Genomic DNA, 27,341 nt, shown 5'->3' with positions numbered 1-27,341 from the left:
GTTTTATTTCTCGCTTCGATTTCGTAAATATGTGATAAAAAAAGTTGTAGAAAATAGTTTGAAAAATGTATTATAGCAACGACTATAAAATACAAGATCGATGTACAATTGCTAATATTGACGATAATAATTATAAAAAAATTACTAAAAATTACATTTGATTAATATATTAAATATATTATAACATTTAATTAAATATAAAAATATTGTAAAGAAAAAGTGAAATTTAATAAATCCGTTGATCAAACGATTCATAAAATTAAATATTCTAAGAAATGTTTTAAAAGTACTCCAGTGAATCAATAAATCGCTACGATTATATCTGTTGAAGTATTTATTTATCGAGTTTTTATAATCAGTAAAAAATATTGAAAAGCTTAAAAAAAAATAAAGAACGTAGAAATAAGTCTCCTAATTTTAGTTTAGTTTTTTTAATTCGGGTTTTAACACTGAAAATCACTTTTTTTTTCATTAAATACATAAGTTTATCGAATTTATTGTATATACAATAGCTATTAAGGTTTGGAACAAATTGTGTATACATAAAGATCAGATCCGTATTGGCGTTTGTTTTGTGCGGATTTGCATATAAATTAAATAACTAGAAATAAATTAATCGCGATCGAATTTTTGAACTGATTGAAATAAAATCTTTACGTATGGAAACAACGTAAAGTCAACGTCAAAATTGCGACGAACGCCTGTTTTTGAGATAAGCGTTAAACCGTAATAAATGGTGGACCATTCCAACATTTTGTTTCGTTCAATGAACGAATTCTGCGAATTTCGGTCATAATAGATACTTCTGATAAACGTTCTATTCACGAATATTTTTCGAATGCGTAAAAGCATTTTTTTTTGAGGAGAAGCGTCTCATTGTTTCGCATTTCGAAACAAAATAAAAACACATACCATAAAAAAAACATGGATTTTGGAGCGGCACTAATCACTCAGGTATATTGAGATAGAAACGAGTACCTGTGTTGCTCAAATATACAAATTATTTCATTCTAAGATTTTTAAATTTCATTTAAGATAGTACAAACGAATATCCAAATATTCTTATAAATTGGCCGAATAATTCGAATATTCGATTGAGAACCCTACATTGGAACTGTGAATGAAACACATTTTTATTTATTACAGATATGACTATCATCACTTGATAGGTTTGCGTCATGATGTATAAATACGTCAGCTCAAAAATGCAGTCGTATACGAAATGTTCAACTTTACTAATAAAGATTTTTAAAATGAAGTGGCGTACACTTAAACAAGATGCGCACCATCCTACATTTTTTTTCCAGCTCCTCGTAGCTATCGCCGAAAACATCATTGTATCTGGCAAGCTCGTTGTGAAGATCGTATAAGAAAAGAGCAGGCTCGAGCGCTGACGTCCTAGTCTCAATGGTAAAGAATAAGGGACCCAGTTGTTTCCAAAGTGTGCGCCATGACACCCCGCAACATAATTTTTTTATAACTTTATTCACATTTTCAATTAAATATCATAGAACGCGACATCCAACGGACCTGGTACTACCCACCCTACTACTACTCACCCAGTAATAACTGTTACCAGAATCCTTTACAAATGGTTACTTATTATTACTATGTTTCAGTTATATTAATAAAAAAAATATTGTTTAAAAAAATATTCACTATTTCTCAGCGTGTACTTGTTAAAATATAACATGCATCATGGAAAACCCTGAATTTGAGAACCACTGATCTTAGGCATTATACATCGTGTAGGTGTAAATCGCCGAGCATCAGCGGATTGTCGACACCACCCTTCAGCAAATTCAAAAAGTGCTTCATTAAATACACGCTACGACGAATACAATGAATTGTATTATATTTCAACGCTCCAACCAAAAAGGCATTACAATACAAATACGGAAACGATCCGAACTCCCTTTGCGTATACATATGTATATGTATCAGAGACAGTTCCTCTGAATCTTGTTCAACAACAAGTATCTAACGAATCGTATATAACGTTAAAAAATCGTTAGTAGTTATATACTTATACAAGTCGCAAATATAAATAAATTATAAGTATCTATAACAAATACAATCAAAAACGTGCAATACTGCGTCACTCAACGCATTATAAAATTCGATGAAATGTTGTCCGTTGCAGCACGTTTATTTTACTCAATCATCATTTTTTTGTAACATTTATTACAAAAGTAGGAATACAGAAAAATACATACTTTAAAATTAAGTATAAGTTGTTAGTTTTTAACCATTTTATAGTTTACAAGAGGAGATTAAAAAGATATTATTAATAACAAGATAAGATAAATTAATGATAAATAAATTACCACAATAGAAAATAACCCTATTATGCTATTGAAGATCTTTTAAAACTGTGCAATGAAACGCAGTCAGTTGTAAAGGCATTGTGTTTGAGGTAACATTTAAAGAATGTATTTATTTCAATTAATCTTCACCGTGACAATAAATATGTAACAATACAAGTAGCTCTCAATGGGAAAGTAATTGGCTAAAGGAATGAATGCTTCTCTCATTCAAATAATTCAACAAAAAACATCGTACATGGTCACGTTTATAAAGATGCCATATAACTGGGAAGCAACGTACAAAAGCCAGTAAAACATTACTACAAAAAAACTAACCACAGTGAAATGCCACGTTTTTTTTTTATAAAAACCGAATAAATTTTCGCATTGCAAAAGCGTAATTGAACTCGTCTTTGTGCTCACCCGTTAAATGCCCGACCTCGTTACAAAATACCACCCCGGTTTAGGAGATTTTGCCCCCATCTCGCAGGAGGGTGAGGAAAACGTGCCCAGCATCCGATGGGCAAAACAAAATGATCACGTTGCTCTGCACGGGTTATGTGTCGCAGGTAAACCGTGGAAAATTCAGCGAATTACACACGTTAATCCAGAGAGCGCAAAGAAAAAAACGTATCCAGCGGGGCCTTTGTGTTACAATTCATATCCTCTTGTAATCATTTTCGGAAGCCCTCTTGCGATGTACATATGTACATATATGTACGACCCTGCGCTAATCAAGCAAAAATATTATTTTGAATAACAACTTTGCCAGTTTTTTTCTTCCGAGGTTTCCGCGTAAACAACTTTGTTTTACGAGTAATACATATATGTATACTCAGTTCAAATATTGAATAATGGTACAATTTAATCAAACTGACGCACCGTGGTTCATTTAGCACATTTAAATGGAAATTGTATATTGAAAATAAATTCGATTTCAACATGACTCCGGAAAACAACGGATGACTTAATTGTTCATATTTATTTAATTTTTAAATATGTTAAATTACAAAACAATCGCTGTGCGACGCGTGTAATAAATATTCTCAAAATATAATAAAATTAAGTGTTCATGAGAAAAACGTTATGTCACAGACTCTACATAAAATAATATCACTTTGTCTTGTTATCAGCGAGATTAGTTCTAATCATTAAAGATTTTCATCAAACAATGACTAAAGATGTTTTCTGAATGAAATCATGATAAAATTGCTAATTCTCTATAACAAAGCATAGTAAAAAATCACTCAAAAAGCTCGTGTATAATCGCAAACATAATATTAGATGACAATGAGACATTAGTGTTAGATAAATACAAATTTTCTCAGTGGGATTAATCCCAATATCGAGATTCAGCATTTAGTATAACGTTGACCAAACAATTTAACTACCCTGTGTGTAAAATGAGCCCGTTTCTATTTCCACACGCTCAAATCTGTCGTCACTGTAATGGAAATGTACACTGACATGTCATATACACACTCACGCGCGATTAAATTGCGGTTCGCAGAAACTACACCTGCGCTACTAAACGCTGTTATATCCCGGTCGGTAAACCAAAACAGCGTACTCGAATTGTATGCTTCAGACGTGGATACGCACATGTTCCGATAATAATACTAGGGTCACCCCTAGCTGAAGTCCATATAACCCTGAGCCAACTTATGCAAACGTCCCGCATAATCTTACGTAAATCGGATCTATTCGCCCGTCCCGTATCCTATGAATATGACATCAATTGTTTGAACACAGTTTGTTCTAAAGTAGATAGTTAAACGGGCATTGGATTACGGGTATGTAGTTGGCGAATATACGAAGAGACAGAAGGGAAAATGTCGGCTTGTTTTGGATTCGTATCCTAATTCAAAACACCATACTGAATTTTAATGCAGTGCTACTATTAAATAAAATATATACATTTAATTAATGTCAATTTTCCGTTACAACCGTGTAAACACAATCAACAACCAATAAGTAGTAAATAGTGATACTGAAATCAAAGCCTGTAAATTAGTGACAAATATTTTTTTTTATTTACTATTATTACGGCTTACAAGCAGTAGATCTCAATATGCACGAACGATTTATTTAAATTATTTATTATAATCATCCGTAAAATCTAATATGTGATGATCGATCAGCATTGCAATTATTAATTAATCACTAAAAATTGAAAAACTCCGTGTCCGTTTTACCGTATACATCTTACCATGCGAGCTTTTAAACGTGAGAATATTTCATGTAAAAAGATCGCACGGTGAAAATGTCTATATCATGTGGAACAAAAAACCATCCTACCCCCACCACTTTACGATTGGTTGTATTCGAAACTCGTGTATTTCATAGAAGTAAGAATCAATACTGGCTGTGACTTTCTTTTGTACTTTTTGGATAAAGCTCCCGGAATTCTTGAAGTTATATGATATCGCACTTATAACTCAATTACCATTTCCTAAAATCTATTTCCTTTATTAAAATTAAAATTGTATTAAAATGTAGAACCGTTCACAACTCAGTTATGCAATAACAAGCAAGTTCATCTGACACAATATTTTTTTTTAATTAATATGAAATAAAATTAATTGTGCTCTCTAAATAAAATATATTTTTAATTACTAATCTGTTGTAATGCACTCATTATATTGTAGAATATCCTGGATTTATTTCGAATTAAACGTATATTAAAATTCAATTTTGTATAAAAAAAATTCTATACGGTTATGTACAGTTTTGGCCATAATTATGGGGCACCCCTTAAAATAGTGTGTAACTCTTTACAAGTGCATAGTCTGACCGAAATATTTTAGCAGGTTTTAAAAAGGGATTGCAGGTCTAATTATTCAGTCTCGCTTGAGTGACGTGATATTGTTTTTTAATACTATATAAACATTTAACTGCGAATTAAGTGACGCTAAAAGTGCAAATATATAATTTTATTGCATAATATTGACTGAATATATCGGAAATTAGAAAACACATGTTCACGACACGCTGTCCAAAATGCTTTAAAACTGTTCAACACAGGTGGTTCTTACAAATCAATGCTAAGAACTGGAAGAAACACCGAAAGACAACTGTCCAGGAAGATCAAATGTTGGTTCGCGAGTTCCTTAAAAATCGTTAAAAAGCGTCTTCAAGCCTGCTGAAGTCTCTGCAAGCGGAGGGCCAAACATTCGCGGACAATAAGAAGGCTCAACGATGTGGGACTCAGAGGTTGTAAAGCCCGACACAAACCGTGGCTTTCATAAATAAATAAAATTCGAAGGTGAGAGTGGGCCATAAACACCGAGGACATCTGAAGATTGGTCGGATGAATCCAACTTTAAGGTAATTTTAAACTAAAATTGGTTATTATAAAAAAAGTATTAAAAACTTTGTTTATTCAAAAATTTCTTAAACAATATTTTTTTTAAATATGTAATCATACTTTTTAAACAGTTTTGGGACCATTAGTACACGCCCCCCGAAGAGTCGGAGAAGAATATCTAGCTGATTGCGTATTACCCAAAGTCAAATATAGTGGCGGAAGTGTGTGGGTGGTCTGGGGTTGCATGGCAGCAGCAGGGGTAGGAAACCTGTACACTTGCGAGGGTAGTATGAATAGTGACATTTATATTTCATTGATGGAATCCACTTTAATGGATTCATACTAGAAAATATTTCCAAGCACAGACCCCGCTACCATCCGATTGCTTCATAAGATTCCCATATTGTCTGGACGAAGTACCGTTACACGAAATAGCATGCTTTATCTCTTTCTTCGTTACGAGCGACACCCCTCCCACTTTTATTTCTAGGGGATCGGCGTCAGTTCTGGATTGTTAAATGAATAATTTTGATTAACCTACAATACTACTAACTTCATTTCATAATTTTACTACTTATTTATCTGATTTTTTTTAATTTCGCGCAGAATTTCAACGATCTTTTATATAAATATAATTATTATAGTCATTATTAAATGTGTTCCTACTATTGTTGCCTCCAAAAGCAATAAAATATTTGTATTTATTATAAGAAAAGGGCATTATTATATAATAAAAATAAAATGGTGAATATTTCTTTAGAAGCAAAGGGTAACACCCCCACGGCTGAGAGGCAAATAGTAGTGGATTCTAATTAGAATGTAACGGTAAACCGTCGAGCTCGATAGGGAATCTTATGATGCCATCCGATTCCAGCAAGAAGTCGAAGTGTGGTACGGAACCATACGTCGATTTGACGCTTTTAGAATGGCCTACACTGTCACCAGACCTAAATCCTATAGATAATTTATGTGAAAAACTAAAAGGAAAGGATACCCAACACAATTGCGTTGCGAGAAATGTAGATGGAATGGAGAAAATTGTCTCGGTCCACCTGCAATATGCCAAAAAGGGTTGCAGCTGTAATTAAATCTAAGGGTGGTTCTACTAAATATTAAAATAAATACTTTCACGATGTTTTTAAAGATATAACACTTTTATCGAGGTGCCCCATTATTATGGCTAAAACTGTATATGTGTATTAATGGCAAATGTACCAGTACCAGTACCTTTGTGTACTCACTATATATAACAACTAGCGAAAATATAATTTAGCTAGTGAAATCATGTACTACTCTAAGATGTCCATGAAACTCAATTTAATAGTTACAAAAAACATCCGTTTGCATAGTTCAAAAACCATAGTTTTAGAACTTCCATTAGGTCAAGTTGGATTTGGTTAATTCGTTTAAGTTAAGTTTGGGTTTAAACATAGGTGATGTGTCGCCCTACAACTATTTTTTTAAAACGAAATTCGCGGGTAGCGTATATGATTAACAAGTGTCGTTCACAACTATCAGACCACCACTTACGTCGCTATTTTACACATGTTAAACCTGTCAAATGACAGTTTTGAGCAGCATATAATTTACTAGTCAGATAAATTATATTTTCACTTGCACATGTGAAAATAATTTCACTGAAATGCCAGTGAAAATATATTTTCATTGATAACACACATTCGCTGTGACATAAACATACATATTCTGATGATCCACTCCACCGATATAAACCTCACAAGCTTCACCATTTTTCATCTGGACACACGCAGGTAAGTGGACTTGTTTGTGACTTAGTTTTGTTAATTTACCGCGAACGAAAATGTTCGTTTTCTGACCGCGTTGACGAGCGAGGCAAACATTACCGAACGTTTATTAAATTAACGCACCGTTTCAACGGAATCAATCACGGTATTCGAACAAACACACTACGTATACGTGTGCTATAATATATTGCACGTGTGAAAACGTCTGAGGCGATAATTATTAAATTTATTCGCCCTTCAGAGCGGCACACGTTGGTATAGATCGAATTCTGAAAGGGAAAAAGTTTAAAAAATGACTCGACATTTTTAAAATAACCAAAAATATGTTTTGACTAAAGGCATTTAGGCGTATTATTAGAGCAATAAGGAAGTAAATTTATAAAATATATTTTTAATAAAATTTTCATTAACGAATCAAAATACCGATTAGGATAACTATCATGTAAAAGTACACAACCTATTAAATATTAGGCAAAAAGGATTGAGTGAAGTTAAAATAAAATTTTCACCACTCCCTCAGAAACTTTGAGAATAAATATAATTCAGGCAATTTATAGCGAACGTTTGGCAACCACTGTATTATAATAACAACAACAAAATTTAACTGCGGAACCAATTGTTTAATATTAATGTTAAAATATATGACCAAAAATTCAACAATAAGGATAAACTAGACAATAGTGGGATCACACAAAGGCCCTCGTTACGACTAGAAAAAAAAAGCGTTTTCCATAAATAACACGTTGCATTGAATGATTATTCTTTGTTACGAAACGGTCACGGAAAACAATATATCACCGGAAGACAAAAAGTACCGTAATATCACAACATTCCCGTTGCACAATTCGACCTAGCAGATGTCCATCAAGCATATATTTTTAAATTAAAATAAGCCTATTAGCAAAATATTAACGCTTTTAGTAAATATATATATATATGTAATTGTATCTTTCTATTGTAAATATGTAAGTATGCGAGTAATAATGCTTACTTTAATATGACTATGATTTTGCCGATACTGCGTTCGATTGTACACTTTGAAATGCAACCGTTAGATGGAATTCAAATGTGTATATATTTAATATCGTCACCGAGCGAGCAGGTACCATAACTATTAATGCTAGAATCTTAAATAAAATAAGATATTAGATAAAAACAAAGATTCAAATATAGGAATAGAAGATACGTCCGATGGTGTACGAGCGAGAACGCCGCCTACTTTTTAATTCAATTCAGTAATTTATTCAGCACTTCGTTTTGAACTTAAATCAAGCGGAACCACCCTAAATCAACCAAAACATAGCCGCTTGCATTTCAATCGTCTGATCTAGTTCAGCCAAGCAGTTATGATTGCTTGGCTGAACTAGATTTTTGCGCAGTACTGTGCAAAAGTCTTAGCCCCTGTTGTTCTGTACTATTTCTATGCATCATTTTATGTTCTCATGTAGTCCCTTAACTCTATAAGAAAACAATCGTCAGATCTATGACGCCTTACGCTTCTGAAGTGTCTTTGAACCAAACAGTAGTAAAAATTACATATTACGGCTTAATGTTTAATCGCCGAACACGAAAAAAAAACAGAGCCAAAGGTCCACCGTAAGCCTTCAAGTCATAAACAACGCGTTGTGTGTGCGATTCAAATAGTTTAGATGTATAGAGTACAATAATTAGGGTATTTTTATTACCTTTATATACAGATTATTTTGAACTGAATTTGTTTTTTGTAATATTTTTAAAGTAAAATGAGAATAAATCGTTGCAATGCAACAAATAATTATGTACAAGCAAGAAAGCAGCATTAACAAAAAATAATAAGATCGACAAGAAGACACACATGCATTTAAAACTTTGCTTGGAAAAGCATAATTTAAGATTCAGAAAAATTGCTTTCAATTGAACTGATAATATTTGTAATCGTCAGATTTATCTATTTTAATTAAAGCTAGTTGAAAATATAATCAAAACATTTGTTAACGATTCTGAACATAAATTAAACTTGTACGAGAATAGAAAAAAATAACAATTATCCTACTGTGCGACGTGTTACTGTCGCCGAGATGATAAAAACAAATCACAACAAGTTATGGATATGGTGAGTAAATATCGAATAACACTCAAAGTGCTCATTTGTGTTTATTTTATGGTGCCTCCACCCCCTCCCCCCTCCCGCATAGAAGAAAAACTATCTACTATAACTGAAAGAAAATAAATTGAATTTTTTATTCGATTATTAATTAATATTATGCATCGAAATAAATCGGTTTTTTATGGTGATACACATTTAACTACTGTGAGCAGTGTGCGTATACTTGAATTATAACAACAAAATATTGAGATTGCGAAAAAATATAAAATAACACTGTGGCACTGCTGTTTGATAATACAAGTCCAAAACTCACGCATGTACGAACAAATTATAAAATTGTGTAAACATTTACACAACGTGTGTATTCAACCTTTATCGCTCGGAATTAATTTGTTATCAAAACAACTATTATGTATTGGAATAATTTAAAATTCCGAACATACTACTACAACGGGGAATTGCACGTTAGAAAGGCGTAACATAACACATTACCGTTCATTTATTTTTTAGTTAATTAAATTATTTCAATGGAATTCTAATAAGTAATTACTTAAAGATCCATAGAGATTCGTATAGACATAATCTTATATGTTATAATTCTCAAAAGTCTCGATTTTATATAACATTTACTGCGAATTTCTAAGACATTTGTTACATTATTTTGTCTTCGATAAATAATTATATAAGCACCTACAATGAATGGCTTCAAAAACACGCAATACGCCAATCAATGTAAAAGTCGGTAGAATATTTGTTTCAATTCATGTCGGTTGCAGCACGTTCATTTTACATAATTGACAAGATAACGGATGAAGAAAAGAGTTTTTAAAGGATAACCACAACACTATTATGCTACTGGATAATTTAGATTCAGCAAAAATATGCAATACATTGTGATTGAGACAATTCAAAGAAAAGATTGTGCCAGATTCCCATCGATTTTCTGCTGCTTCAATTCCATTATAAAATTCACTTGAGAAGAATACTTCTCTCATGATCAATTTTATGTTGCGATGTCACGAGCGAGCATCCAAAACACTTTTCCAACTGCTAATGTGTAATTTTCTGCGCTTGAGAATAAACGTCCGATGTAAAACTAATTAGCGTCATACACATTTAAACTACGCTAAATTGTATTGAATGCCAATTAAATAAATAAAACTTATTATCGTTACGCTAACGATCTGTTTACATGAACTTGAATGTTGTTTTTCTGCACGTTTTTTTCAAATGCAAACGTTAACCTATCAAAACAGTCGAATGAAACTAATACTATCTTCTGGATTAGGAATATGAAAATGCGCACATACGCAATAGCGTGCTTTGAAGAGTCGGCAAAACCTGATTGAAAGGTGACCCAATTACACCTCGGAAACTATAAGACCTAGAAAGTTAGCTTAACAGCTCAATTATAATATTGTTTGACTTGACGGCCGTGCACATAAGAAATTGGCATGATGGCCTTTACTTATGCATGCAATTTAGTCTAAATTTTGGAAATGTAAAATGATCAATGAATGTAATGAAAAACGCCTACTAAAAATCAGTACTCTTTCTTTGAGATGAATCGATGATACTAAACATTTTCTGAAGGACTCTTTGTAAGAGCGAAAGCGTTGAAACGATTACACGAATTTTATTTTGACTGTCACCATCATGGATTCTTTATAATCCAAACGTAGGTTACACGAGCAGATAACCCAACCACGATCCCCGAAGCTGATAATCCTCGTGTCGCGGCGACATCCGCTCGGTCACCAATCTCCAGCAATTGCCATTCAAACGTCTATACGGCAGCGAGTCTATGGATTTCGTCGCCTTGGGGCCAAGGTCCTCATCGGTCTCGAACGCTTCCGAGAAATGTGATTCAAGGTTCTCGTCGTCAACAGGTGGGCGACCCGAAGACGATATCTAGACGCCAAAACAACGCAAAAAATGCCGCCCTGCTAGTGTCTTCCTGGAGGCACGGCAGTGATGACGATGACGACGCGCCGTATGGCGAAACGTTGTATTGCTGCGATAAAACAGACGACCAGACGACGAGGTCGTCGCGCCTTATCACACCGACGACAGTTGCAACTGTTTGTTTTCGCTTTTTTTTTGTTGTGTTCGACTCATCGCTAAACGATTATTTTAAAAAATGCGAACTGACTGATATCGCAGGCTGCATATTTGATATCGGTAACGCGATTTCATGGTAATTGGGGAAGTGGAAGAGCGATAAGAGATAACCGATCGTTGACATGCTTTCTCGCTTGAGTTTGAAATAATCCGCATATCAAAAAATCCACAAGTTCAATTCAACCCAACTAAAAAAAGTGATGATCGTATTTTATTGTAAAAACATAATATTATTCATTTAAAATAATATTTATAACACAAAATCTATGTAAATGTTGATTAGCAACATAAACATATCACGATATTTTTTTTATTAAATCTTCCGTTGTAACTTAAGGCGTAAGCCCAATGCGTTATAACGGGCAAATCTGTACTAACTGAGTAAGTAAATGAGACATAATGAATACCTACAAGTAAGTATGTATTAACCACTATCGGTGACATCTATATTATTAATTATAAATTATTATGTGATAACCAATTTATATTCAATCAATAGATGTCGCTGCAGCTGGGTCGGATTTTTTTAAAATAGCGCATTTTTATAAATAAAAATTCGAGTGCCGCTGCCGGAGGCTCGAGCCCGCAACCTCAGAGTTACTAGTCTGAGACGTTAAGGACTACGCTATTCCGTTCTTAATGATTATCTTCATGATTATCGAATACCAGGAATTTGGTAATCTTTACAATCACATCCGATTATTATAGACATTGAAAGAATATTGTATATTATTATTCATGATATTTTCGAGGGGGAAATAAGGTATGGATGATTCTCTCAATGAATCATCTACATTGGATTTAATGGTTACATGTTAACTATTTTATCAGGTAAATTACTGTTACGATTAAATCGGTTGCGACGGAACTACAACCTTATTTTTAAATACGTTTATAATTTAATTATACATAATATACATATAAGAATATAAAACAAAACGTTTGTGGTTATAATTCAAGGAAATAAATTAAAAACCTTTTAAAATTCAAGCATATAATATATGATAGTTTGAGTACATTTTATTAGTGAACTAGAATTATCAGTATGTTTGTCTTTAAATCGATATATGCTAGTATTTAAATTTACGTTTTTATCGTAGTCACTAATACACGAGATTAGTGGGTTAGTGTAGTTTCGCAATATATTTTTATAATCCTTTCTGGTATGAAAATGGCAGTGTTCTTTAATTGTTGGTATTTGAAGGCTATTATGAAATTTTTAAGATTAATATAAAAAGGTGTATTACATATTATTTGTATAGCTTTTGATTTTTATAGCTTTGAATTACTTGTGTTACTCCATACCGGACATGCATATGTTAGAACGGGCCTCATTCATTTATTTTTTTATAGTTAGCACGCTTTTTCTAAGGGCCGCAATGGCGGCAAGCCCTTAAGAGCAAAGTTCCAAAATATATTTATTAAATTTAAGCGGAGTCCAGATGTAAACATTGTACATTATTATTGCCCTGTTCATTTAGGAACAGTGCTAATAGGATTTGTCTACTTTTTGTGAAAATAATTGCTTTATTTTAATTTTCCACCTCTCAAAAATGTATTTATGATATTAAAACATTTTTGTAATTTATTCGCGATTGGTTTAAGACTGTAAGCACTAATTAAAAAAGCTGTATAGACAGCGTATTTTTTAATTTTGGACTATCGTTCGTATACAATATAAAAAGGAACGGTCCAAGCAAACTTTCCTGAGGAACTCCAACTGGAATTTGACGCGGGATCGAGTGTTCATTATTTAGTGAAACAACATAGCGTAGCAGATAGTAAAGGGTTTTGTATAGTTTATGAATCAAACCGTCATGCCATATTGTGTCGAAAGCTTTTTCTATATCTAACAATAAGCGACCCTTACTCTTTTTAAAATTAAAATTAGCGCATATGTGCTTCATTAAACTATTTAGTTTATGTGATTTCTAGTGATTTTCGCGAAAACCAAACTGTTCGTTAATAATTTTATCCCCCAAAGTATTATTTTTTTAAATATTTTACTAAATGTGGCAACTATTTATTAAATATCGATCTCTATGAAGAACAAGGAGTCGAATGAGAAAAAAAATCTATATCAGTAGTAAACAGATAATTAACATATTATATGACATCTAGAATCGATATAAGACTAGTCGCATTTACTTACTTTTAAGTAAAACAAAAATTACAATTTCTTCGGTTTTTAATAATCAATATACGGTGATGACAATTTTTGTTGAGGTGCAATATCGCGGTTTTAATGCACATTCCTTCGCGTCGGCAACATTGTTCCCGTATCTCTTGAATTTAATTATGTTCTTTCTAATGGCAAGAACATAATTAAATTCAAGAGATACGCGTCCTTTTAACATTCTACGCTACGATTATGGGCGATCAACAACTTGTTTTATTAAATTTGTCTGATTTTAAAATACTACTCGTTAGTAAGTAAAGAAATATAATAAAGAAATTATAAAAAATATATTGATTATATACGACACATACATACATAAAAAATAACAATAATAAACATCCATCAAGTCCAACATAATTATATCGCACAATCCAAATCAGATGACGATGACAGACATTGATAGCTTATCACAGTTCAATAAATAACACACCACTAACATAACATTATAGATCAAATCTGTTGTAACTAGTTTTTTACGATTAAAACCAAGAATTGTTGAAGCACTCATCAAAAAAGTGGTACACTAGAGTGGGAATAAGATATATTGTATGTGTATATAAAACAATAATTTATTTCACAATTTTACGACCACGCGAATTGTATTGAATAGAGGGGAAAGGCCCCGAGTTACAAACGACACGTGCGAAATTCTAAGAGAAAACAGAGAAAGCTGATCAGCGTTGAAGTCTGGAGATGGTGACGGACGAAGAAAATGAGACAGTCTCCCCAATTAACGGCTACAGATCTCCTAACGGTTCAATCAATATAAGCAAAGGACTCAAAACTATAGATGTAATACAAGATCTTCTTGAAAATTGAAAGACATACAATTTGAATACGTGACAAGAATCTCCAAGCTATAATGGTACCTACATATGTTCACAGATCGTCAGACTGGAACGAGTGAATTCTAGATTCTTGCTAAAGTTGAAGACTTTCAACGTCACATTATCTCTTAACGATAGTTTAGTTAATAGTTCAAGAAAAATCAATGTGTGCGAACATGGAAAAAGAAGTACGAGGCAATCAGCATGAACAATGAACTCAAAAAACAAGACGAAAACAACACTTTTCTCAAATACAATAAGCGAGTACGCGGAGAACAATGAGTCTTGCAAATTGCTCAATGTCACGGCAAAGCCACTAAAAGTTGGTTATCGCGATTATTAAAATCATCTACGAATGTGAGTAGGCGTTTCAGTAATTTGAAAAGATCCGATATTGAGCAACCAAACTATTTTTCAGACAATCAATCATCTGAGCTAAAGCAAAAGCAAACAGACAAACGGAAAACTAACTATTAGAGACCGGCAGTTTAGTAGCAATTAACATTGGACCCTGAACGCTTGCTTGAATTCAAGTTGAAAATATTTACAATTTAACTGGTACGAATGGACTTCACTTATGATATATGCGAATAGACAAGTAGTATAGATTGGGAAAAGCTCTGCTAGCAATTCATTGACACAAACAGTAGAGAATTGTGATTCTGATCTAATATGTCGAATTATGGTTGTTTGTATCGAATATGTTTTTATCGTTTACTGTTGCACCTATCGCGTACAACGACATAAACACACATTCACCTACACATGTTAACCCATCTCGACTGCAATCTTCGCACACTCGGCACTGGACACATATTGACTTACATTGATATTAATCGTGTCGCGAAGTGTCCGCACCGGCGCACAGTGTGGCCAAATGTCCAATATCGTGTAAAATTTGATTTAGAATAAAGTGAATATATAATGTGTCTTCGTTCTTATTAAAGTATTATACCATTATTACAATCATATATTATCAATATCTTTATATGAACGGACAAAAATATTATATATTAGGAACCATTAAAATATTTTTTATATTAGTGTTAGATACTTCTCATCGGTATTTCATTGGAAAGTATTACGAAATCGCATACAAACTAAAATATGAAATAAAAACACACACGCACACATTCAAATGTCATCGTAAATCAAAAGTTACTTGGCCTATTTTTCATATTTTACCTTTTCTTGATATTCATAAATCTTAAATAAAAATGTAAGATTTAAAACCTAAATATGAATTACTGTATAACTTATTATTGGGTTGATGCAAAAGTTATGACCGTTTTTTATGATCCTAGGTAAAAAAAAATTTTCTTCAGAAATGATGAATAGTATCTTCTTTTAAATGATTTCATTGTATAAAGGATACTTTTCCTCTACTTTCTATTCAGTTTTGACCTGGCCAGAGTACAGTGAAGAGCCCTTGTATTTTTTCAAAATGTCGGTCGAGAAAGTGCATTTACGTCATTGTTTACTTTATGAATTTTGTAAAGACAATACCGCGGGTGTGGCAACCAAAAACATTTGCGAAGTGTATGGTGCATATGTCATCAAAGTTCGACAGGTACGAAGATGGTTTACAAAATTCCGATCTGGGGATTTTTTACTAATTGATAAACCACTTACCGGGTGGCCATTTAAGTCTGATGACGACAAGTTAAAAGTCATAATTGACACCAATCCATGTCTAACCACCAGGGAGATCGCGTCGATGATGGGAGTCAACCAAACAACCGTATTAACCCTTTGCACTCGTAATCGTTTTCGTACTAGGTATGTCGCCAACTCGGGAAAAATGAAAAATGTTAAATTCTTTTTAAAAATTAAAATTATATATGTAGAGCATAACTATGAATAAACTAATATCAAAAACGAAGAAATCAAAACAAATACTTGCATTTCTCTAAATTACATTTTAATTTTTTTTTGGTTCTCTCAAGTACCATTGGTTGGCAATCCATAACAATAAATTAACACAATAGGGTGACGACCCTTTTTAAAATATTTATGGGACCGAAAAATGTTTAAACCATAAATATAAACAAATAACAATATGCCGCTCGGTTTTAGGCTTAGATATATCTACCTGCGAACGAAGCCAGCTTACATCGCTCGCAGAATTACAAATTGTACGTTTTTTCCATAATTAAAGAAACCCACAAGATATCTATATTTATATAAACTAATATTAGTCTCATCGCCCCATCGAAGGGTAAATGGAACGTTGCAGTTAGTGTCATATTATTTTTTATATTTCTTAATTAAAAATAGACAAAACTTTTATTAATGAATAGCTGTATGGTAAATATGTATTTGTTTTATACGACGACGACGGTCAATTGGGCGATGGTTTATTGGGCGACAGAAATTAAAAAAAACTTGCACGCCTTGCTTTATTGTAAATATTAATAAAATATACATTAACTATTTATAGGATACCTTGAACAAAGAGGTACATGTAAATACACCAAAATTAAGGTTTATTTTTCCTATGTTTTTTTTTTTAATAATGAACCTAATGTTACAAGAGCACTCGTGATAACGTACATTGGTAGGTCAGTTTACCATTCAATATAAAGTTGACTTAATTTAGAATATTGCAGCCTAAAACGACAAATAAGATATTAATTAATTTTTAAAAAATGTAAATAAAACAAAAATATGTGTCCTATAAAGGGTTAAAACGAAAAATTATATTGGAAATTCCAAAAGTTTGTTCTCACAGTAATTTATAATTCTCAAAATATAAAAAAATCGCGTAAAGGGTAAAATCTGCGATAAGCACTTATCAGCACTAGTTCTGGGTTATTATATTTATATATAACTACCCTATCCAGTTTAAAATAGATAACGGTAAAGTATGCGATTTTTGGAAATTCCAAAAGATTGTTCTCACAGTAATTTATAAGTCTCAAAATATAAAAAAATCGCGTAAAGGGCGAAATCCACGATAAACACTTATCAGCGCTAGTTCTGTGTTATTATATTTATATATAACAATCCTATCTAATTTAAAATAGATAACTGTAAAATATTCGATTTTGGGGAATACCAAAAGTTTGTTCTCACAGTAGTTTCCAAGGCTCAAAACATAAAAAAAATTCGCGTAAGGGCCCACTATAGACATTTTTTTGGTAGGTATTTATAATAAAATTACCGACTTTAGCCTAAGTGTTTTATAATATCGGGTAACTCTCTTAAATTCTTGAATAAAAAAATCAAACTGTTTAAGTGATTAATTTTATGATTAAATATGCACAAATGATAAGTAAATATACATATACATATATCTTATGTAGGTATATTATATTTTGTTTAGACCGATTAATGTTTTCATCTTTTAATTCTTTTCTAAAAAATATTACTTATATTTTCGTATGTATTTAATTACGTTAATTATTTAATTAATTATAAGATCATGATTTGCATCACATTTATTTGTAATGCATTATTATTGTATCGCCCAAAAGACCATGGCCCGTTTGTCTGTCGCCCATTTTGAATCGCCCATTTGACTGTCGCCCAATTTACGAGTATACACTATCATTACAAAACATATCTTCACAATCACTATATTTAGCCATAGCACTATTTTTTCACAATAATATTTAAAAAATAACTTTACAACAACTTCACAATAAAATTACAAAATAAGTAATTAAACAAAATTATCAGTCACTATATATAGTTTCACTTAGACGCAAATTACGGACAACCGAGCCACTGTCGAAAACAGAATAGGTAATAAAAACGTCACCGACGCGTGTCAACCGAAAGGCGATCGCCAACTGTTGCCTTTGGGAGAAGCTACGGCAAATCTGCCGTTAAATTTAGTCATCAAAAAAACCCCGACTTATCCCGATAAATAAGCTCTCCCCGGCTTGATTCAGGTAAAAATGATATTTTTTTGATAAGGTATGACTCTTGAAACTCTTGTCTACAACACTGCAAAAACACCATTCAAAACATGCACAGGAAATACCCAAAAATCAACGTTATATTTCATTAATTGGAATGGTGTTTCTGACGCGCCTTACGAGTAATATAGACCCAAGTACTGGTGCGTCTCACGCACCATACGAGCGGAAAGGGTTAAGACATTTGAGGCGCATGGGGATGGTTTCGCGGTACGACGTTTGGATACCTCATCAATTGTCGGCTGCCAATTTATTGGATTGTGTTTCAACGTGCGTTGCTTTGAGTGCGAGACAAAAACATGAACCTTTTTTGCATCGTTTGGTAACGGGAGATGAGAAATGGGTCGTGTACAACAACGTGACAAGAAAAAGACATTGGGCTATACCTGGACAAGCCCCATTAACAACTTCGAAGGCCGAAATCCATAAAAAAAATTTATGCTTTGTGTTTGGTGGGATTGTAAGGGTATTGTGTATTTTGAACTCTTAGAACGCAATCAGACAATTACAGCAGAACAATATTGTCAGAAATTATCCAAATTGAACATCGCCCTTCAAAAGGATAGACCAGAATTGGTAAACAGAAAAGGGGTAGTGTTTCACCACGACAACGCGCAACCACATGTGGCTATGATGACCCAACACAAGCTAAATGAGTTGAATTGGGATGTTATCAAGCATCCACCGTATTCTCCGGATCTTGCTTCTTCCGATTATCATTTATTCCGATCACTGCAAAATTTTTTAAATGATAAAAAATTTGATACAATAGAGCAGGTAAAAACATCCCTTACTACATTTTTCGCATCAAAATCCACGGAATTTTACACTAATGGTATAAATAAGTTGATAGAAAAATGGAAGAAGGTTATAAGAACAGATAGAAATTATATAATTGATTAAATAAATAATATAAATCTAAAAAAAAAATGTTTACTTGTATATGTAAAAAACGGTCATAACTTTTGCATCAACCCAATATTTTGTAACCATACTTCGAAATGGTTGTGTCCATCAAATATTTATTCCTCAACTTTACAATAAAACTTAGCTAGATTAATAAGTAATGGTAGTAAGGATACATTAAAAATAGAATTGTTATTTGTTTAATTTATTTTCAATATTTTTATTCTATATTTAATAATATGTATTTATTCCTAAGCCTTTTTATGAAAATACGCTTTAAATTATCATATCGATGGTCTTAAATAGGCCAAATCTTTTTATCCATATGCTAAGAAAATCTAAAATAAGAGTCCCATCAAATTTGATAACATCGTTATCGCTAAAGCTTTGCTACTTTCTGTTAAGTGTTTAAAAAAATACGGGTATTGTAAAATTAGGAAGGTATAATTGCGTCAATTCTGGGAAAGGTGTATTTTTTCGTCGTCCCAGTAAGTGCATAATGGCGAGCCTTCAACTCAACACGTGCGCGCTACCCTTTTTTGTTTTATTCATAGAAAGCAATATCGACGACTTTTAAAAATTAGAAGCTTGTAAATAAAACACTTTTATAACATCTTATCAAAATTATTTTAACATAATTTCGTCAGTATTCTGCCTCGCATCGATAAATACAGATTTTAATTATTTTAAGATCGATCTCTTCTTCCCACACTTCTATGATATGTTTTACATTCGCTTACCATCTATTAAAAACAAATTAAATTTTGATTCGTCGGAGAAAATCACTCTTCTCCAATCTTCGACGGTTCAATGGCGATGAGCTTTTGCCCATTCAAGGCAATTTTTTCAGTAATAGTGATTTTTGCTGGGTCCAACTAATCGTCTATTCACTGTCCGTTCCGAAATATTTGAGTTTGAAGTAGATTGCAATTTCAGCAGCAATTTTGAATCGATATTTTTTATGATATCATTTATTTTGCAGTCTTCTCAAGCAGACGTCATATGCTTCCAACCACCCCCTTGCATCTCTAGAATTTCTGTTGCGCGATATTTTTTAATAAATTTTCGAATAGCAGGACCACTAAATCACTATCTTTAGAATTGAAACCTTTTCTTCGACATTTGTTTAGATCTCTCTATGATTTCGGGTTTTTCTTCACATAACAGAGGCTAACTTGCAACTGAAGAGGCTTTATAAGTTAAAATATTTTGTAAATTATTACCACAGATGCACTTGACCATAAAAAAGATGACATAGCTGTATGCTATAAAGTGATACAAATTAATATTATATTAAATACTAAAAATTGAAAAATTTTCTTAATTGTACTATTGGACCCTGATGAAAATATAATCCACTTTTCATTTTACCTGAACTGAATTTTGCACAAGTCGCTACTTTTCAAGATTTGATGTGTAAAAAGTAATTTAATTAATAATATCTAGGCAATATTTCATAGCAACTATTATTGAAACTGTCGGCCGTCTGGCCGCAGTGTGCGACGGCCAATTAGCGCGCGGGGTCCGTTCCGATCGAAATCGGACAAAAACAAAAATGGAAAAACATAGTAAAAAACGGCTGACTTTTCTGAGGTTAAAAACACCATTCGCGACCGCATGCGCGGAGTTAATACACGCTCATCGTGTACACAAGCCGATATAATGGCCGATCGTGGGAATTGTAAAATAACAATATGCAGCGCGCACTGAGAAGACGAAATCTTCGAGGTGGAGAGAAAAATCACCAGGGTTTCTCAACAGGCTGTGTGCGATCTCGGTTCGTTTGTGTGCATGCTGTGTGTGCGATTGGCCAATGAACGGCGAGACGGTGCGTGTCTCCGCCCAAAAGCGAGTCGGGTGAAACTGGGCCAAGTCTAGGTTTGTGTGCAAATAATTGAGAACGACTGGTATGGAAAATGTGGCGAAAAACAAACTAATATTAATCAAAATCGCGCAATTGTTGAATATGTATATTATAATCGAGGGTGTTGACTCGAATTCCAAAGTATACATTTTTGTAGTTGTTCTCCATTTATTTTAATTAAATGTAAAACATTTTTTTAATTTAGACAGCCAAAAACAAAATTATTATCATCTTAAAAAAAGGTGCACGCATTTTCTTACTTTTTGTCTGTTTGGCATGCTGGCATACAATATTTAATATTTCGAAAATATACCAATTACAGTCGAAATTGCAAATGAATACATATAAAAGCACTCCAAACTTGGAATAAATTTGTGGTATGAAACAACTTGGTAAAAAATGGTTTTAATATTTATCAATATAAGTATTTGTTATTGAATCAATACCATAAAGGTTATATTAATAAAGCAATTTAAAAAAAATAAGTAGTCATTCAAATCTGATAAAAATCATGTTACAACCCATTTCATAATCTAAACCGTATGTCAATTTTAATGAAATTTTAAAGAAATAACTACATTAACAATACCAGCGATATACCAAATTTTCCAAAAAACTTTTTAAATATTCCTCTCAATAGATTGGTAGCTATAATCGCGAAAACTGAAACTTACGTCATCAAGGTTCTATTTTTATGAAAAAATAATGATCTTTAAAACAAATTTAGCTTTTAAAATCAAAAGAAGACAGTTAGTTTCACGTACGTTTAACATAATTAATATAGTCAAGGGTAATTACACGTTTCTCTCAAAAGTTTTCCAATAGAAAATTAATAGTCGATTATGTAAGGTCGTTATTTCACACATTTTCATTATTGCAAAATACATTTATTTAAAAGTGTTTTAGCATGATTGGTATTGAATTTTTTCGAGACCTTATTACTAAGTCACACCCCCGAACGTTAGTATTATGACCTTAGCCAACTCGACTAGGTCACGGCCCTAATGAGCGAAATGATCACTCCTGCGCCATTTCACATTTACAACCTTTGCTGTGTATCATTGATTATGTAACTTTAAGAATAAATATAATTGAATACATGTGTGCGTTAAACCACATATATTATATTAAATATGAGTGTAGTAATGCAACATAACATAGATTTACAAAAATATGAAACCCAATATATTTAATTGAAATGCCACCCTTTAAATGTACTAGTAAGGTGTCCAAATTTTTTAAATATCAAAGAACCACACATCTACGGGAGTTTCAGAATTTTTTGTTCGAGGAGGACAAAGAATGACAATGAGAACAATCATCTTCAAATGAGGACATCTAGTCACATTATTACTAGTAATGTATGTAAAGCCATTAATGAAATCCGAAACAGGCCTATATTCGTTGCATAGAGATTAAATGATCTGAAAATATTTTCTAATAGGAATCCATTCAAGTGGATATAAACATTGAAATATAAATGTCACTATTCATACTACCCTCACAAGTGCACCACGCCACAATATTTGATTTTGATATTCTAGATATTCTTCTCCAACGCACGTGTACTATACAGGCACGCACGGTAAGATACTTTCCCTTTCGCTCGCTCGCGTGCTAAATGACAAGAGTGAGTGAGAGATAAGGACGTGCGTTCCGCACACCCTTATCTCTCCCTTACTCTCGTCACTTAGCACGCGAGCGAGCGAAAGGGAAAGTATCTCACCGTACGCACCTGGTATTACATCAGGGGTTCCAAAAACTTGAAAAAAAATATAAAAGTATGAATAAAGTTTTTTATATTTTTTTATTAACCCATTTTAGTTTTAAAATACCTTAAAGTAGGTTTTATCGGATCAAATGACATTTGCCTAATCTCGGTGCTTTTGGGCCCACTCTAACCTTCGAATTTTATTTATTTCTCAAAGCCACGGTTTGTGTCGGGCTTTACAACCTTCGTCGGGTTGAACCTTCTCACTGTCCGCGAAAAAATGTATGGCCCTCCACTTGCAGACTTTAGCAAACAGCTTTGAAGACGTTTTTCGACGATTTTTAAGGGACTCACGAATCAACATTCAATCTTCCTGGGCAGTTGCCTTTCGTTTTCTTCCAGTTCTTGGCTTTGATTTGTAAGAACCATCATGTTGAACAGCGAATTAATGTGTTTTCTAATTTCCGATATATTCAGACAATAATATGCAATACAATTATATTCGCTCTTTTAGCGCTTATTGGCATTTTTTGGCAAATTCAAAATAAATTATTAAGTAAAAGAAATCTCGCAACTGAACTCGCACTTAAGCGAGATTTAACAATTAAACCGGCAATCCGACAAGCAATTAAAAACGACAAATTCCTTTGTATAGTTTTCAGAATTACTGTTAAAACTACCTGCTAAAATATTTCAGTCAGACTATGCACTTGTAGAGTTACACACAATTTTAATGCTTGCACTACACTCTCTGGAAGAGTTCGGAACCGAAGTTCAACTGAAGTCGGCCGAGGTCGCCGACTTCCGTGTAGCGGCCACACTGCTACAAATTTCATATGCCGTCCGGACGGCGGGCGCGATTGACGTACGCACGGCGGCTGCTGTCATGTACAGCGCGCAATCGAAAACTGTGCCAAAAAATCGCAACTTTTAAACTGTCATATTATTAAAATTACACTACTGATAATTATAAAAGTTTGTGTGGGCACTCACCAATACAATATCAGTGAAAACTTTTCGGTCGTAAATATTCAATTTACGCAAAATCTTTGTCGGCTTTTGCAAAATGTCATAAGGCATAAAAATTATACTTCAGAATACGAACACCACATCTGCGACTATCCTAGAATTTGTCGCCATCGATTCTAAATAAGAATTCTTTATGGTGTGACAGTTATATAAACCGATCTAGGAAAATACATAAGGATATTCGAAACGATTTTTTTAACAAAATCAAGTACCACTAATTATTTAATTTTATATGAAAAAAACATAATAGCGATATCTGTTAGAAGAATATACTATCAAAAATATAATTAATGCCCTAAAATATTCAAATATGTCAGTAAGTCTGTTGAAGTCCCCGATAAGCATGTGGTATTATAACTTGACCACGTGACCACGATGCAGCGCTCGACGTGCGTGTTAACCATAGGACGCCTACGCGCATACTGAAATTGAACCGAGCTACTCGTTATATCTCAGTTTGCGAAAAACCATATCATTATCTCTCTTACTCTCGTCACTTAACACGCGAGAGAGCGAAAGGGGAAGTATCTCACCGCTCGCGCTCGAAAGAGCAGCTCCGACTTCGGTCCCTTTGACTCGGAAAAAATGCCGACAATGTTCGGAAGCGCTCGAAGCTGGCCAAGTCGACTGAATTACCCCCACTTTACCTCCTGTTCTCGGTAACCTCGGACAACTTCCAAGAGATTTTAGACCGAAGTAATCCACTATATTTTCCGTCCTTGGCCAACCTTGGCCAACTTGCAGGCATAAGGGGTTATTATTATGGCCAAGATTTGAATTACACTTATATTATACATAATGATCCAAGATGTTCACAATAAAAAAATAAAATGGTTGAAATATCAGGTTCATGCGCTGGCATTATTCAAAGCAGAGATGTAGAAGTTAGATTAAAATGCATCAGCACATTAGACAATGTCGTTTAGTTGACTGGTTTTGGTTAATGAATTACGTTACAGCGTTTTTGAAATATGTATCAATACACACAAAATATTGACTTGTGGGAAGGCAACTAAATGGAATCTATTATACAAATATTATTGAAGTATATTTCTGTAAAGGACTTATAGACTAATTATTATAATACAACTCAAATGATCCAACACAATAATGATTTTAATGGAGTTGTGGATAACTATACAAAAAAGAGTGAGATGTCAATTAATTTATTGTCTGCTATGTGCCTAATAGATATTTTATGATGTTATAATTATAACACGATTTATCATAATTAACTAAGCAAAAGAAAGACATGTGCGTGCATTAGTTGTGTATTACGTGCGATATGTCGAGGAGTTTTCTAAAATGTGTGTGATTTATTTGAAAAGTGTCAGCGCCGTTATATATATTTTAACGCAGCGCAAATATTTAAAATGAAAATTGATTTCAGCTACCAAACTCTCACTGATGTGGTCCTGTCTCATCAGCCACTGTTTGACATGAACCATTGTTTTATATTTTACAAATAAATCGCTGCTGTACTCAAATGATTCCTATACTAAAATAAAGTTATTCAAAAAAATGGTTCCTTTAGTTAAAGAATTTAAAAATCAACAAGTTTAAGCTTAGCCACTGATTTTTGCGCGTAACCTTAATCTTACCGTACGAAAGCTCAGGGTTTCGCAGAAATTGGTAAAGGTCGTCTTAGCGGATAACTCGGTATAATTACTAGTCTACAACTTACAACTGACCTCCCGACAAGTAACGATTCGGAGACCTAATGAATCGGTCGAGGTCGGGATTTGAATCGATTTTCGGGGACCTTAACCCCCGTCGGAATCCGCAAGGGTCAAGTCGGCAGCTAGTGAATCGATTCTACAATAAAACATCCACCGTACAATCGAAAAGATTAAAGAAACAAACAACAACAGAAATGTTATTCAGACACAACGCCACACTTTCAAAACAATCAAACCGATCGATTTTGGGTGCCACGCGGCAGACCTGCGACGCAATTGCCAGCCCGAAAACCTACCCCTGGGGGAGACCTGAAAAGCCTGAAAAGCACTGAGTTAATTAGTTTCTAAATTGTCCCCGGTTTAACCTCTCGCTGTTATCGCGACACTTGCCGAATTCTTGTGACGCGGAACAGTGAAAAATCAAGACGACCTTCGCGCGGATGGAAAAGTTTCTCGTGTAAAACTCTTTCGCACGCATTATGTAATGCGTGCTTTATCATCTGGCGTGCTAATTTATTTATTAGCACCGATTTTGTAGATCGCATTGCAGAACAAAGATAAAATTTAATTCAATAGAACGGCAAAAAAAAATAACAATTCCACATTTCAAAAACCACGCAAGTCAACGACTCTGACAGTTAATTAAAATACCAATTAATCAGTTAATTGAAAGTTAAATTAAAAGAAAATGTGAAACGTTAATAAATCCCGCAAGTTAACTATCATCACGAAGACTAGTTCGATTCGAAGATTACGATCAAAAAATAATAAGGTATTGATCGACGGATAATGTGTTTCAAAAGTAAGTTTTAAAGTGGAGTTTCCTTGACCACGCTGTCTCAAGTTCATAAACATTTTATATTAATAACTGTCAAACTAATAAAAGCTGCGACATTTATGTATTGATGACAATGACAATCAATAAGTTGTAAAATTCAAAATTATGCTTATTCAAATGCAATTAATTATAATATAATTAGGTTTATATAAGAATAGCTCAGATCTAAGATCTTTACAAACATTACTGTAAAACTTGGTTTAAATTTGCGGATACAAAATTGTGTGACGTACAAAGTAATCATTATACCTGACACTTCATATGAGATACAGTTTAATTATAACTACTTAAAAACACAGCAAATAAAACTCGTGATATATTATCTTAGATGCTTGGAGACTAGAAGTGTATCGAAAACAGATTGCGCCAGAGTCAGCGCATTCGTTAATTTTTCATACAGTCGTAATATATATTTTTATTGTAATAAAAGATAAATTATATCACTTGTATATGCATAGTTTATTTATTATTTAAAGTGGTGTGACAAAATAATTGGACCACTACAATATTTTACATATTTTGCAAGAAATTAATACATAAATTAAATGTCTCGTTAGTAGGCGATGATTTTTAACAAAAAAATAATGAATAAAGATATACCCAAAAGATATGATACAGTTACATATTGAACAAAGGAGATTGTTCTGTCAAAACATTCGGATAAAATAATTACGTTTTATTTTCTAATCTCTCTAATCACTTACGTCACAACTGTTCGTAAATGGTTATTTGTGATGTAATTCAATAGCATTTTATAATAATTTTTATGTAAAACATTGATTTTTATAAAATGGCTGAAAGA

General features: G+C 33.1%; 1 protein-coding gene and 1 long non-coding RNA gene across 5 annotated transcripts in view; both read right to left on the bottom strand.

Moving 5' to 3' along the window:
* Window positions 1-27,341, bottom strand: part of LOC148235876 (uncharacterized) — a 66,637-nt gene that overhangs the window by 11,021 nt on the left and 28,275 nt on the right. The window lies entirely within an intron of this gene.
* Window positions 12,328-20,527, bottom strand: LOC148235877 (uncharacterized). The gene is made up of 2 exons (XR_015809406.1): window positions 19,488-20,527; window positions 12,328-15,844 (listed from the first exon to the last, which is right to left on the bottom strand). It is a non-coding gene; the product is annotated as an uncharacterized LOC148235877 (long non-coding RNA).

Source organism: Plectrocnemia conspersa, unplaced genomic scaffold (assembly GCF_051122295.1).
Source record: "Plectrocnemia conspersa isolate PC_06_02 unplaced genomic scaffold, ASM5112229v1 ptg000004l, whole genome shotgun sequence".
In the NCBI taxonomy this organism is placed as follows: domain Eukaryota; kingdom Metazoa; phylum Arthropoda; class Insecta; order Trichoptera; family Polycentropodidae; genus Plectrocnemia; species Plectrocnemia conspersa.
The sequence above is the reverse complement of the archived record's forward strand: the minus strand, read 5'-3'. Positions and strand labels throughout refer to the sequence as shown.